This window comes from Malaclemys terrapin, chromosome 1 (assembly GCF_027887155.1).
Source record: "Malaclemys terrapin pileata isolate rMalTer1 chromosome 1, rMalTer1.hap1, whole genome shotgun sequence".
Taxonomy (NCBI): Eukaryota; Metazoa; Chordata; order Testudines; family Emydidae; genus Malaclemys; species Malaclemys terrapin.
In genome coordinates, this window is record NC_071505.1 from 281161099 (window position 1) to 281177709 (window position 16611).

Here is a 16611-nt window from a genome sequence, read left to right on the forward strand (position 1 = left end):
AACTTGTGGTCCATATCATCCAAGACTGCTGACTAATATATCAGCTGCTAGAAGGAGCTCTTCATCCAGTGAAGAAATATCAGCCTCTGAGCCCTAATCAGGCCAAAATCCAGGCTGATTTATATGTTTATTTTAAAGGTATTTTTGAGGATTTCCCCATCACTAGTTCTTTGGTATATTAATTTCTGCTTAAGAATAAAGCATACTCTGGGCAAGGGATCATATTTCTTTCTGCAGTTCCCTTAAATACAATGGGAACTGCAGTATAAACACGAGGTTCTATAAAATCATAGCAATTAGGCATGGGTGACCCACATCATTCTTTTACTAGGAATGATTCTTTCTTAGGGTATATTCTTTGGAACTTGTGTTCCTTGTATGTACATTGATACTTATGGCATAGAATTGATGATTAACCAAGTCCACTGAACTGCTTAGCTGTAAACAACACTCCATCTTGCTATCTTCTTATGAACTTTTCATTGCTTGTGTAAACAGAGTCAGGATGAGCTCTACCCTGATATCTGGTGGTGAATTGTGGCGAGTTGTGGAAAAGAACTTCAGGGGCTGATCTTGTTTGCATAGGCACACCCACCCCGCCTAGCATGAGCCCACAGCAGCCCAAAATGGTCACTTTTGCTGATGTGGGATCCCCAGTTTCTCTGTTATTGGGGCAGGAAGAATAAAGTGTTGTTACCCAGATTATGTGAATCAAGGACAATGAAACTGTTTTATGACAGAGGGACTCGCCATCAACTAAGTAGAATTCGCTAGACAAGGGACATGGGTTCCAAAACCCAGTGAATTGTGAGATCCTGGGGGATAGGTGTTTATACCTGGTGATATAGGCCCCTTTTTAGGGCCTGAAATACCAGTTGCATTGCCACCACATCTTCTCTCTCTACTGTGGAATATCCGAGCTAATTTTAATTCCATTAGGAGTCTAGTTACAGACTGCTGAGATTAATTCACTTTGGGCCAATGGTGTACCAGCATTGAGGCTACCCTAGTACAAGCTGAAATCACTGAATGCTGGGGGGGGGGCTGAATATATGTTGCTGAGCAGCTGGGGGACCACAGCAGTTTGTGGGATGACTGGAGCAGCTCGTGGGACAGCTGGCAGAGCAGAGCGGCTGGCAGAATGGAGCAGCTCACAGGACAGCTGGTGGAGCGGAGCGGCTGGTGGAGTGGCTCACGGTGAAGGCTGCAGCAGAACCCCATTGAGAGGCGGGGCAGTCAGCCTCGGACCACGTAAGGTGCCCCTTAACACCACTACGACCTCCCCCTCCCCCCCAGCGTAAAACTCTGCAGATAAACTTTTGAACTCTGGGGCTGCACTGACCAGGGACAGAGCTTTTTGGGTTGCTGGACTCAAGAGACTTTTGGGGTGTTGGACTTTTGGGATTTTGGGTGATTTTTTTGGGTTGCTGGACTTAAGACCTTGAGGGGGGGGGTCTGATATGGGGGGGTGGGTCTTTTGCTCATGGTTTGTGTTATGAATCGTGTTTGTGGTGTTTCCTCAACATAATGCCGCATTGCTTCCCTCCTTTATTAACAGCTGCAGCGGCACAGGAGCCAGCAAACAGAGCTGTAAACAAAGGAGTTTCAGTGGGAGTTCTGTTGGAGGAGAAGGTTTTTGTATTTTGTGTACTGTATTTTGTAGTTTTATATGTGTGGAGGCTGGTAGGGGCAGTGTGCTGGGAGAGAAGCTGAGCCCTGATTAAGGGGCAGAGCTTCTCTGCTTAGGGGTCCTATAAAGGTAGCCAGCCAGTCTCCCCTGTTTACAGCTCTGTTTGCAAGGGGAGTTTGCGGGGGAGACTGGCTGGTTACCTTTATAGGACCCCTAAGCAGAGAAGCCCCACCCCCAATCAGGGCTTAGCTTCTCTCCCAGCACAGCACACTGCCCCTACCAACCTCCACACACATAAAACTTTTCACAGTATAACTGCTCTTTTGACAGCTATGTGGTTTTGTGCTCTGCAACAGGTTTTCCAACTACAGTCTTATCTATGTGACAATTTTTCTTTGTTTGTTTTCTGTTTTAACAGACTTCCATTGTACTAAAAAAGCTGTTTGATTCACTTCCACATAGAGAACTCATAAAAAATTGAAAAGCTTCAATAATTTTAAATCATTCTACCCTGCACATAGAGATTTAAATTTCAGTTCTAATTTTTTTTTATTAGCACTTTAATTTGGTGGGTACCAGGCTTCTACAAGATTTAAAATTATTGGAGCATTTCAAATTTTTATAAGCTTTCTAGTAAAGATGTGACTTTGGTTCTGGGCTTGTAAAGTGTAGCACAATTTAAATTTAATCTAAATTATTTAAGTGCTTCTGACTTAGGGGAGATTTTCAATCTTTCAAACTGGAATTCATGTTAGGAGACTAGCGCTATTCTATAATGTGAAGTGCTTTCATCATTTTAAAACCCTGTGGGCAGCATTCACAGCAAATCTTTATGTTGTCAGTTTGTTAATTTAAATTATTTGTTTTCATCTCCAATGTATGGAGAAGAAATAAGAGAAATCAGAACATAAAAGAGAATTCATTGTTTCCACTGGGAAGTTCAAGAAAAATATGAGCTCCCCCATTTTGACAAGATGGTGGGAAGGAGAGAAAAGGAGAGTGATATGTATAGCATATCACTGTACAATGAGCTCCCACCATCTTGTCAAAATGGGGGAGCTCATTGTACAGTGATATGCTATACAAGATAAAGGCCAGAAATTAGTGAGCTGCAGAGACAGTCTTGAGAAATGCTGAATGTCCCTCAACTTCATTGGGAATTGAGTATCAGACTTTAATTTTTGACTGAATACTCTTGTTTCCATAGGAGAATAAAGCCAGCTGGTTTTTAGTCCAAGATAAAAATATGAACATTTCTGTAAATTTGGGAAACAATATGATTCTATACAAACAATTATATACAAAACGAATGCAAAAAATGCAGTTGGCTTAGGGAAGTGTTCCTTTTTCCAAAAACAAAAGCCATCAGAATCAAAAAGTTTGAAATTCAATTTGCACGACAAGTTTAGAATGTTAAGACTTTCACATTTCTTCAATATTCTTTCCTATTCTTATATTTATTGTCACAAGAATTTTTATGTATCATCATCTTCAGTTGACATTATTGGATTTCAGTCAGGGATGTGTTACTTTTCTTCTATGGTGGTGTAAACCCAGTGAAGTCAATGGAATTACATTGATGTAAATTGCAGTCAAGCAGTGCTGAATCAGACCCACTATTTTTACAAGAATGATCTTTAAGAATGTACTTAACTGGTAGGTACTGGCATATATTCATTTGAACAGAAAGTCAATTTAAATCTTTAAGACAACTTTTGCAATGACAGACAGGATCACAGACACTAAGAGGTGATCAGATACCACAGTGAAGCATGCAATACAAATGACTACTTGGAAAGGTAGATAGATACCATCAAGCAGTGAACAATAATTAGGTACCTTATAAGAAGATGCTTGAGCTCTTTTGCAAGACATCAGCCCCCAAGTTAAGTGAAGCTAAACTGGCAAACTTCATTTTTATTTTAATTTCATGCAAGGGACTTGCTATATAAAATTTCAAAATATATATTGCAGGTGACAAATAATTCCATCATCACTGTAATTCCACCTCCTGCTGGCCAACCAACTGAATCCATCTAGCCTAGGAAAGAAATTGCAAATATATACAGTGAATCACAGTGGGGCCTACGAGTGGCTGGGTATTAGCACCTCATATCCCAAGGAATGGCATCAGACAAGAGATCTGAGACTGGGAGTGTGTCCTAAGGTCCCAGAATTAGAAACTGTGACTGAAATCTACTCAGACCCAGCTGGCTTGGAAGCACATGAACCCAAAGTTTGGGGCCACTCACAACCAACCTGTGACTCTGTATAGAGTAGTCCTGGGGCAGGTTGTGACAGAAGGAAGTGGAGAATCAGGTCCTTAGTATCGCTGAGGAAGTCCAATACTGCTCTAAGTGAAGGCAAGGACAAAACTCCCCTTGACTTAAATGGGAGCATGATCAGGCCCTCTCTATGTAAAAATGAAGCCTGAGGGCCAGGTTGACTGGTTTGCTCCAGCTGCTTTGTTCTGCTTTAGTTATGCAAAGTAGTCATGAAGCTGGTTTAATGGGCCACATTAAGATGGGTTTATAGCTGTACTGTGCTGCTAGATGGCACAAACCAGCTGGCGCATACCACTGAATCTGACCCTTGGTTGCATTACCAAAGAGATGTTGGTTAAGATAAAGATGTCAGACCCGATTCTCGTCTGGTTTAAATTGCCTTAGCTCCATTGGAGCTATGCGAATTTACATCAGCTGCGGATCTGGACTGACATTTTTGTACATCATGAATTTTCCATATAATTAGTTGTTATTATTATGATTAGTATTATTATTCTGGAAAAAACACTGAAGTATACATAAATATAATGAGGGGGTAAGTGCTATAGAAGAAAAGCCTAGTTGTTATATACTAACAGTTAGTAGAAGATTTTAACTGTGTATGTTCTGGGTGATCCGAGTTCATATTATCCAATAACAATCAATACATTAAATAAATAAAAAACAAAAGCAAAAAGGGAAAAAAAATCATATTAAGAGATAGTCTCTGCTCAAACAAGTTCACCATCCAGGGCACCAATTCTGTAGCTGACTCTGCATGAATGTAACACTGTAACGGTGCAGGGGCATTGTCAGGACTGAGATTCCCACTTTGAACTTTAGGGTACAAATGTAGGGGCCTGCATGAAAAACTTCTAAGCTTAACTACCAGCTTAGCTCTGGTTCGGCTGCCACCATCAATGGATTCCCTCCCTGGGAAGCCTTGAAAAACCCTCACCAAATCCCTGGTGAAAACAAATCCAAAACCCCTTGGATCTTAAAACAAGGAGAAATTAACTATTCCCCTCCTTCCTCCCACCAACTCCTGGTGAATCAGTTCCAACCCCCCCCTGGGATCTACAACAGGGAGAAATTAACCATCCCCCCTCCTTCCTCCCACCAACTCCTGGTGAATCAAGATCCAAAACCCCTTTGGATCTAAAACAAGGAAAAATCAATCAGGTTCTTAAAAAGAAGGTTTTTAATTAAAGAAAAAGGTAAAAATCATCTCTGTAAAATCAGTATGGAAATTAACCTTACAGGGTAATCAAACTTAAAGAGCTCAGAGGACTCCCCTCTAGTCTCAGGTTCAAAGTACAGCAAACAAAGATAAACACTCTAGTAAAAGGTACATTTACAAGTTGAGAAAAACAAAGGAAAACTAACACGCCTTGCCTGGCTATTTACTTACAAGTTTGAAATAGGAGAGGCTTGTTTAGAAAGATGTGGAGAACCTGGATTGATGTCTCGTCCCTCTCAGTCCCGGAGAACGAACACACTCCCAAACAAAGAACACAAACAAAAACCTCCCCCCCCCAAGATTTGAAAGTATCTTGTCCCCTTATTGGTCCTTTAGGTCAGATGCCAGCCAGGTTACCTGAGCTTCTTAACCCTTTACAGGGAAAAGGATTTTGGAGTCTCTGGCCAGGAGGGATTTATAGTACTGTACACAGGACAGCTATTACCCTTCCCTTTATAGTTATGACAGGCATATTTAAGATAATAGAGTTCTACGTGGGTGCAGAGGTCTGGCATGGTGGAGCCAGTAGTTAATGCGGAACATAATTTTTTTTAAATCAAACAAATGTGTGTGTTAAACAAATGGAGTGGGGTTGGGCTCAGAAGAAGAGGATAAAATCCCAGTAATTCATCCACATTATAATTATAAACAATCATTATATAGTTCCCTTTATTATTTTAATGGTAGCATTAAATAAATAATATTGCTGCAAAAAAGTCTGTGCTTCCAGGCACCTCAATTTTCAAAGAATCAGAAGAGAAGTTAGAGATGGGAATGACTTGTTCAGTCATCCCATCCATCTTCCTGCCAAGGCATTGTCAGTCACTACGTTTACTAGTGTCAATTGCCAATTTAGTTTTAAACATCCCAAGCGATGGGTCTTCCACCACTACCCTTCTGAGATTATTCCCATCTTCTCTTTTCTTAATTTCAACTTATTACTTTTTAATAAAAGTCATGGACAGGTCACGGGCAATAAACAAAAATTCACGGCCCATGACCTGTCCATGACTTTTACTAAAAATATCTATGACTAAATCATAGCCTTAGTTATAACTCAAGTAATAGGTTAAAATTAAGAAAAGAGAAGATCATAGAATCATAGAATCATAAAATATCAGAGTGGGAAGGGATCTCAGGAGGTTATCTAGTCCAACCCCCTGCTCAAAGCAGGACCAATCCCCAACTAAATCATTCCAGCCAGGGCTTCGTCAAGCCTGACCTTATGGGATATAAAATGGGAATAATCTCAGAAGGGAAGTGGTGGAAGACCCATCGCTTGGGATGTTTAAAACTAAATTGGGCAAATTGACAATAGTAAATGCAGTGACTAACAATGCCTTGGCAAGAAGATGGATGGGATGACTGCACAGGTCTTTCCCATCTCTAACTTCCCTGACTAAGCCTTAGTTGGGAAGGGGGCCGCTGCTCTGGTGGGGAGGCTGGGGTCTGCTGCTCTGGGTGGTGCTGGGGGGCCAGTGGCACCAGCTGTTGGGGGCCACCAAGCAGCAACTGCTCCGGCTGCCCCTGGGACGGCTGCTCAGGCGATCCAGGAGTCAGCTGCACTGGTGGCTGCTCGGGAGGTCCCTGGGACCAGCTGCCCAGGGCTGCCTGAGCAGTGCCAGTGAAGCTGGTCCTGGGGTCACTCCAGTAGCACCAGTGTAACTGGACCCAGAGCCACCCACCTGCTACTGCTCCAGCTGCCCCGGGACTGCTGGGGACAATGGTGATGACATCTTGAATGTCTACTTGAGTCTAAGACCATATCAGACTGTCAGGACAGAAAAACAAGATGGGACAATTCCAACCTCTGGGCATGCAATTATGTTAATAGGGAAGTTCCCTGTGTGATTTCAGATGCATAGAAGAACCTCCTGCAATGTGATTTCTCTGGGTGAATTGAACTGGATCACAAAGAGCAGGCTCAATCTAATAATGTACAATGAGATCATAATGCAACCTGTCACTAATGTGACCTCATAGTAACTAACCCCCCAAAATATTAGACAACACCTACTGAAGTTTGTCGTGGTGGATGGCAAGTATCACAGACTAGTCTTGGGAAATAATAATGTCACATAAACTGCAGATCTAACCAGGGAACAGCATCAGAAATGTATAGCTGCAGTGCAATAACCAAAAGGGGGAGTCCCATGGACAATGGATACAATTTTAAAATTATATCAGAATGTTTTCAAAGGTGCTCAAATGAAAGCTGCAACTGGAAGTAGACCCCACAGTGGAAACTGTATACATACCATGAAGGAAAATTCCAGTGGCACTATGTAATCCAGTCTGCAAAGCAGGGGTATCATAACACCTGCAGAGGCCAGTGCACTCAGGGTAGAAAGCCTGATGATGAGAAAGAAGCCATCACGCAAATTGTACACTGTGTAGATCCAAAATGACTGAACCGGGCATTGAAAAGATGACATTATCCACTGCCCAAACTTGATGTCCTCTTGCCAGAGTTTTCCAAACTCATAATTTTTAGGGTCTGTGGAAGAATAGGTTTTAGGACATAACCTGGACAAAAAGTCCAGCATGCTGACAGCTATTGCAACACCATTGGGTTATTAAAGAGGGCTCTGCATGCAGTTGGGCATAAGCCCAGCACCACAGGTATTCCAAAGAAGACTCACCCAGCCACTGGAAGAACTGCCTGGGGTGAAAATAATTGCAGATGATATCTTCATTGTATATGAAGGCTGCAGTGATACAGAAGCTGAACAAGACCATGAGAGAAAACTACAAGTTTTTCTACACTGATTCAGTGGCAAGAACATAAATCTCAACCCAGAAAAAAATTAATTCATACTGCATGAGATAATATATATTGGACATCTTTTCACAGCAGAGGAACTGAAAACAATCCCAACAAGATCAAGGCAGTCAGAGAGAAGCTAGCTCCAGTGGATGTGAAAAGAGCACAATGCTTCATACAAATGGTAGTTTCTCTGTCAAAGAACAGAGCTGCAGTAGTGGAACCCATATGTCCGCTAACAAGGCAGGATGTTGAGTGGGACTGGGCAGATTCCCAATAGCAAGCATTTGACACACTGAAACAAATGAGAATGGATCTCCCTGTCCTAAAGTATTGCCAGCCACAAGAACCACTCACAGTCCAGTCTGATGCATCAGAGAAAGGACTGGATGTAACTCTTTTGCAGGCAGAGCCCTGCCAGAGACTGAACAGGGGCACATCCTAATAGAGAGTTTCTGACTGTAGTATTTGGAGTGGAGCAATTCCATCAATACCCTATGGACACCCAATAATAGTGCAATTAGACCACAAACCCCTTGAGACAATCATGGCAAAGCCCCTTCATAGTGCTCCAAACAGATTGCAGCTCATGCTGATGCATCTCCAGTGCTACCAAGTATAGATCAGATATTGTCCTGTTTGATTCTTGATGTTAGCTGACATACTGAGAAGGGCATATGTATGCAGTATCAGTGATTTGGGGGAAGGGGATCAGAACATTGAATCCATTAATGTGCTGTACTATCTCCCAGTTTCAACAGTGAAGCTGATGGGAATCAAAGAGGCTAGAGTTTTCCAACTGTAACTCAACCAACTATACACTGTCAAGATAGCAGCATGACCAGAAGACAAAAGCCAAATACCTTTAAAAGCAGAGCCATATTTTCAAGTTAAAGTTGAACTGTGTGTGAAGGATGGAATCATATTTCAAGGACAGAGAACTGTTGTTGCCACCTCATTATGTAAGGATGTTATGCAAAAAAAAAAAATACATACATACCTCACCGCTAGGTACTGATAGCTGTCTTAGATGATCTTAACAACGTATTGATCATTCAAGAATGAATGCACAACTCTGTTTCTTGATACAGAGGTGTGATATCTGCTGGGTGTGATAAGTTTCAGTGGAATGAGACATGTTATCACACAAGCTGCCCAGCTGATCATGGAAAAAGGTGGGAGCAGACTTATTTATCTTCTAGGAAAAGCAGTATTTGATTACAGTGGACTTCTATTCAAATTTTTGGTAGGTAGATGCCCTGCCTGATATAAGTTGCATGTGATTGGCAAACTGAAGGCCCACTTTGTGAGATATGGCATTATGTTCACTGTATTCACCAACAAGGACCCCCAATTTGCTTCTGAAGAGTTCAAGGAATTTGCAAGCAAACGGGAGGCCGAGGGATGTGCTGGCCGTCCTTCTCGCAGCCCCCATTGGCCTGGAGCAGCGAACCGCGGCCAGTGAGAGCCACGATCGGCCGAACCTGTGGACATGGCAGGTGAACAAACTGGCCCGGCCCACTAGGGGCTTTCCCTACACAAGCAACGGACCAGCTTTGAGAACCACTGGTTTAGGATAAAAGCACACAAAAGACCAGATTTCATGGGGGGAGACCAGTTTTCATGGTCTGTGATGCATTTTTCATGGCTGTGAATTTGGTAGGGCCCTACCTATAGTAGAAGTGTGTAAACAAGTATTGAAACAGATTTTGCAGACACTTCCACAAAGACATAATTACTTTGGCATTAGAGTGACTGCAAAGCTGCTGCTAGAAGAAGAAGATGATTACATAATTCAGTACATCATCTTGGGGTTGAAGGTCTGTACCTTATTACAATTATACTTTAGGGAATTAAGTATTATCCTTGACGCTTCACTAGTAATAGAAAAGAACTTATAATGCTGAAAATGTTGATGTATGATGATTCTGACTAAATTCCAGGACTTGCAATCTTCTAAAGATAACATCTTCAGGAATTAAGATACAATGTATTGTGGCTTACACATATTTGACTAAAAAAAGAATACCAATTTATATAAAATATTAACCAATCAACACTTCAGCTTAATTTATCCAAGAGCAGTTTTATAGGAATGCTAAATGTTTAATTAGTTGCATTTACTTATTACACTTACTCTACATGTATTTCAGAAGTTAAAATACAAAAAATTAAATTAAAAAAACAATTTCCAAAAAAATTCCAACTCAGTCTCTTCTCGTCTTCCTCAGAAAAAGCCTATGAAAACATATCATCAGGCTGTGAACCTCAAGAAGCATTGGCAAGCCTCACCTAACAATTTACTGTACATAGCACTGACAGGATCACTCTGAAAACTACATAACAGGGGTCTCAAACTCAATTTGCCTTAAGGCTAGTGCCAGTACGCAAATCCTCCCAGTGGGCCAATGATGTCACCGAAGATGGTGTTCAGAAAAGAAAATGTTTATATTGTACTTTTTATTTTGAATTTCTTAGAAATAATAAAACTGTCATACAACTTTATACAATTCTTTGCCGGCCAGAGAGTTTTTAGTGTTTGCGAGACACCTGGCAACGCTTCAGTTCTGTCAGTTTGTTGATGTTTGGCCTCCGTGACTGAGCAGTTGAACCCTTCAGGATTGCAGCAAGGTGTGCATCAGATAGTTGTGTTTGGTATTTTGACTTCTTTATATTCATCGTGAAAAAAAGTGATGCTGCCGCCATGGCTGACTCTGCCCGGTAACTAATGATGATATCTCTGCCCCTCTCCCCCAGCCAATGGGAGCTACGGGGGACGGGGGGCAGGGGGGGAGTGCCTACAGCAGCGTGTCTGCCTGCGTCTCTCCTCTGCGGGATCCAGTCAGGGCTGGATTACCCTGTAGGCAGACTAAGCACGTGCTTAGGGCACCAACAAAGCAGGGGGCACAAAAAAAAAATGACATTTAAAAAAATTGATATTTGATATTGTAAAAAAAGCATCAAAGTAGTCATCATGGGAAAAATCAGAACTTTGTTAGACTTCCTTACAGTCCACTACACACTTCCCCCCAGTTTTCTGTTCCCTTTTTATTACTTATCCCCACCTAAACCAGGGGGGCGTCCTACTAACAGAGATCGAAATAATGCGAGGAAATCAGATTCTGTCATGTATTGCAATAAATTTATGATCTATTATTGATATATTCTTCTGAGTTATATGTACTTGATTCGTTTTTTTTCCCCTTTCTTATATATATATATTCTTATATATATATATATATATATACATAAAAATAGTATACGACTCTACACCGGATCTTTCACATATTGATCAATTGAGTATTGTGCTAACATATGTGTCTTCCACAGATGGAAACCCAGTTGAACGATTTATAACATTCCTCAATTTGAAAAGCCACACGAGTGAAGAAATGGCAAATCAGGTACTGCATTATCTGTGCCAAGTTTGCAAAATAGATTTCTCAAAGTGCAGAGGTCAATCTTATGACAACGCTGCCAACATGTCAGGGCATTATCAAGGAATGCAGAAGAAGCTTTTAGAACAGAACAAATATGCCATATTCATATCATGTGCTGCACACTCTCTCAATCTTGTTGGCCGCAGTGCTATTGATTGTTGTCTGGTGGCAGTAAGGTTTTTCTTAACAGTCCAGTTACTTTACACATTTTTCTCTGCCTCAACACACCGATGGGCAGTTCTTAAAACATATTTGGGCAATGATTATGTGTTGAAATCTCTTTCCAATACTTGCTGGGAGGCACATGCAGTGGCAAGAAGTGCAATTCTGGAGTCCTACTCAAAGATTGTGGATGCATTAGAAAATATAGCTGAAGACCAATCACCAAAGGGAGAAACTATATGAGAGGCAGAAAACATTGCAAACAAGATGCAGGAACTAGAGTTTGTATTCAGGTTGACCATCTGGAATGAAATTTTACAACACTTTTACCACACAAATCAAGCTCTCCAAGAAAAAGAATTGAATTGAAAACATGTGCAGACCTCTGTCAATCATTAGCAGACCACTTACACACTTTCAGGAATGATTTCAAAAGATTTGAAGAGATAGCAAAAGATATCTTGCCTGATACTAACTACAAAGAAGCCCAGTCCCACAAGCGAATCAGGAAAAAACAAACAAATGATAGCAGTGCAACAGAAACAGCATTGAATCCTAGAGACAAATTTTGCGTATCTACTTACTACGCTATAATTGTTACACTTGAAACTCATATGAAGAGGAGAGGTGAAGTGTACAAAGAAGCATCAAGTAGATTTTCTTTTCTAAACGATATGGACTTATCTGACGAACAATATTCACAAGGTTCCCAAAAGCTAGTTGACTCTTACCCTGTTGACTTAAACATGAATCTCTGTGGAAAAGTACGGCAGTTCCACTGTTATATGCACGCACAGTTTAATGAAACAGGAAAACTGAAATTCAGTCACATTGATCGTCATGACACAATATTGAAAGAAGGAATACGTGTATTTCCAAACTAGAAGTCGCACTACATATTTTTCAAACATTGATGATTACTAACTGCTCCGCAGAATGCTCTTTTTCTCAGCTGAAAAGAATAAAAAACCTCACAGAACAACAATGTGTCAGGACAGACTTGATTCACTTTCCCTATTGTGTATGGAAGTGGACATGCTTCGTCGAGTCAACTTATGAACTTATCCAGAATTTTGCAATCAGAAAATCTAGAAAGAAGCGATTTTAATTTCAGCATACATGTAAGTTTTGTGTCATTTCGAAAAATACAATTTTATTTTATGGTATAGTATTGTTTTTACTTTGAATTACATATGGGGGGGCACCATAATCTTTTCAGTGCTTAGGGCCTCTAAAGGTCTTAATCCGGCCGTGGTTCGCTGTCCCAGGCCAATGGGGCGGTGGGAAGCGGCGCGGGCCAAGGGATGTGCTGGCCGCCGCTTCCCGCTGCCCCCATTGGCCTGGGACGGTGAACCGCGGCCAGTGGGAGCCACGATCGGCCAGACCTGCCTACCCCTGCTCTAAGCTGTGCAGTTGTACTGCTGCGCAAGAGTCAATAAAATGCTGCGCACTTCATTAGTAGAGTGGAGCACATCCGGGAACTTGTGTTCAGGTGCCCACCCCCTTGCTGCTTTGCAGCCACATTGCTCCTGCCCTCTGGCTTGGAGCCCCTGGCCAGCTGCTCCCAAGACCCTCCTGCTTTCTGTGCAGAGTGGGGAATAAGAGCAGCACTGATGTCAGGGTGTCTCTCTCCCCCCACCTTCCCCTCAACCATGTACCCCATCTTCGCTGAGATGGGGAGGTGGGACAGGGCTCGGGAGTTAGACGCGGCTGCTGTGGTCTGAACAAACACAAACCTTCAGACTGGTGGATGAATGCCTCTCTACTTAAAGAGACAATGCAGGGTCTCTCATTCACTTCCCCATCAGGCAGCGCACACACACACACACACACTGTCTCTGTGTGTCTCTCTCTCACATACACACACACACTCTGTCTCTCCCCTTCCCCCCACTTTTCCCCCACCCATGTGCCCCATCTCAGCAGAGTGGGGGAGGGTGGACAGGACTTGGAAGTTAGACCTGACTGCTGAGGTCTGAAATAGGGTTACCATATTTCAGCGAGCAAAAAAGAGGATGGGAGGAGCCCCGCCCTAGCCCCGCCCCTGCCCCTCCCACTTCCCGCCCCCCCGACCTCCCAACCCTCCCCCCGTTCCTTGTCCCCTGACTACCCCCTCCTGGGACCCCTGCCCCTAACTGCCCCCCAGGACTATCTAAGCCTCCCTGCCTCTTGTCCCCTGACTGCCCCAACCTTTATCCACACCCCCACCCCCAGACAGACCCCTGGGACTCCCACGCCCCATCCAACCACTCCCCACCCCCTGACAGCCCCCCCCCAGAACTCCCAACCCATCTAAACCCCTCTGCTCCCTGTCCCCTGACTGCTCCGATCCCTCTCCGCACTCCTGCCCCCTGACAGCCCCCCCCCAGAACTCCCAACCCATCTAAACCCCTCTGCTCCCTGTCCCCTGACTGCTCCGATCCCTCTCCGCACTCCTGCCCCCTGACAGCCCCCCCCAGAACTCCCAACCCATCTAAACCCCTCTGCTCCCTGTCCCCTGACTGCTCCGATCCCTCTCCCCACTCCTGCCCCCTGACAGCTCCCCCCCAGAACTCCCAGCCCCCTACCCCCCCCGCTCCTTGTCCCCTGACTGCCCCCTCCTGGGACCCCTGCTCCTAACTGCCCTCCAGAACCCCACCCCCTACCTAAGACTCCCTGTTCCTTGTCCCCTAACTGCCCCCTCCTAAGACCCCCCCCCAACTGCCCACCAGGACCCTACCCCCTACCTGTACCCTGATTGCCCAAAACTTTCTCCACTCCCCCCCAAAAGCCCCCCCCCGTTTCTTGACTGCCCCCTCCAGAACCTCCCTGCCCCTTCTCCTGCCCCCCTTACCCTGCTGCTCAGAACAGGGTGTTGGGCTCTATGCGAGCCGGACACGTGGCTGAGCTCCCCAGCACAACAAAACCCAGTCCCTGGCCCTGCACAACAAAACCCGGTCCGAGGTCCGGACCGGGTTGCAGGGGAGAGCTGCCCTTGTATCAGCACAAAGTGCTCTCGCTCCCGTTTTGCTACGCTGCATGGCAGAAACCGCTCCCAGTTGCAAAAGGGGAGGGCTGCACTTTGTGCTGAGACACTTGCTCAGAATGCAGGGCGGAGCTCCTCTCCAGCTGCTCCGGAGTCCAGCCCGGGACTTTCCTGCAGCCCTCCCAGCCGCTCCGGGGGAGGGGGGAAATCCCGGACATTGTGAGTGCTTTACAAATTCCCCCCGGACGCTATTTTTAGCACAAAAAGGAGGACATGTCCGGGTAAATCCGGACGAATGGTAACCCTATCTGAAAGAGCCTTTAAACTGCTGGGTGAGTGCCTCTCTGCTTAAAGAGACAGCACATGGTCTCTCATACACTTGTCCAGCAGCCATCACACACACACTCTGTCTCTCTCTCTCTCACACACACACACACTGTCACTGTCTCACACACACAGACACACACTCTGTCTATTTCACACTCACCTCCCAACACATATTTGTGTTATTCTTGTTGTTACTTCTTGGTACTTCCTGCAATGCAAAAATCCTCTGTAATTTTATTCTTTCACAGTGCTGTTATTCTATTTTTTGACTGGTCTATGGATTTCATAATTTTATTTCTCTCTTATGCTTAAATATAATTATTTTAGTAGTGAGTTCTAAAATGCCTAACCTGTTCTGGCTGGAGTAATTACCCCTATGGTAACTTTAAAAAAAATACATATTATATCTAGGTTTTATGTTTCTACTGATGGCGCACATCTGCACATTACCTCTATATTGGTGCACATAACAAAATTCATTCCAAACACGGATGGAAAAAAATTAGAAAGAACATTGATCCTTACAGAAAACCATTTGAATAAATGTTCCTGGAATTTTTTACTCTCATCATTTTCAAAAATGCTTCCTCTGTCTTGGCCCTAACTTCACAAATATGTTAAGGAAGAGATCAGGTTGGAATAATTTTATCTGGAAAGGTGAATGTTTCAAAAAATTGTTAGCCAGCTAAAATGGGAATATAAAATGCAAGTTATAAAAGGTTAAAATAGAAACATTTAGGGATGCTCAACTACACCTGTCACTAGTGTTCCACGGAATATAATAAGGATAACAATCCACAAATTCAAATTATTGCAGATACATTATAAAAGGATTGTCCTTGCTAAAAATCTCTCTGAACGATTAATTGCTTTTAAAGTAAATGCAGTGTCTATGGAAAGTGTTGGATTGACAACCAGGAATACTGATGTTCTTTATCCACAGAATTGGTGCAGCAAGTGAAGTAGCAGTACAAGCTTCCCTGTGCCAACAAAATCCTGAGCTTATCTAATGAGGCAACCAACTAAGGTGCCAACTGGTACAAAGGTGATGTGTTTGTGATGTGGCCATGTCTCCATTGGGATCGAGACTGAAATTGCTGACTCATTTAGCACATACCATCCCACAGTCAGCAGATGGTAATATCTTTCAGTCATTATTAATCTGAGCTAGATTTGAACCAGTGACCTCAAGGCAAAAATCTGTGTGTGTTACTGCCAATCCCTTGAGTGATTTAGTTCCCTGTAGGATTCACATTTAACAGTAACAACTGTTCTACTGAGTAGATAAGCTAGAGAGGCTTTTTATCTGCTTCTTAAGTAGATCTGTTGCATCCAGCTTTCATATTCATCTCTTAAGGGCCTTGGGTATTGGAACTTGTGTCAGGAAAATCACATTTAGTAAAACAGATTTTTATTTATTTATTTCACGCTACAAGAGGCTTTTGGTGATAGAAAGGATTTTAAGGCATAACACAAAATCTAAAAAGATGTATATAGCCACAAGTTAAAGGTAACAGTGAACAAAGTGAAGTGCTAACAGTTGGGATGCAGCAGGCTTGAGGCTTGTATGACTATAAATCTCTGTTTGTTTCCCTTCCACATTAATTATTTTTTGCTGTAAAGAGTGTGTTCCTATCACATGAAAATTTTCTATATGATATAAAAGTAGGCAGAGAAATAGCAATCTCAATGGAAACAGCCATATAATCTCAACATTATTTTATAGGATATGCTTGTGCATAGTGAAGTGCTTCATGAAATCTCATGTAGCAGAGTGTAAAGAGTCTCTGTTTTACCTGTTTGTATTGTTTTGTGGTAC

The 16611-nt window shown here is 43.0% G+C and overlaps 1 long non-coding RNA gene across 1 annotated transcript in view; it reads left to right on the forward strand.

Annotated features, from left to right (window-relative positions):
• LOC128828706 (uncharacterized) overlaps window positions 1-15965 on the forward strand; it is a 54551-nt gene extending 38586 nt beyond the window's left edge. The window contains exons 2-3 of the long non-coding RNA XR_008443224.1: window positions 11229-11302; window positions 15736-15965. This is a non-coding gene — a long non-coding RNA (uncharacterized LOC128828706). The remainder of the gene's footprint in view (window positions 1-11228; window positions 11303-15735) is intronic.
• Window positions 15966-16611: the final 646 nt, after the last annotated feature.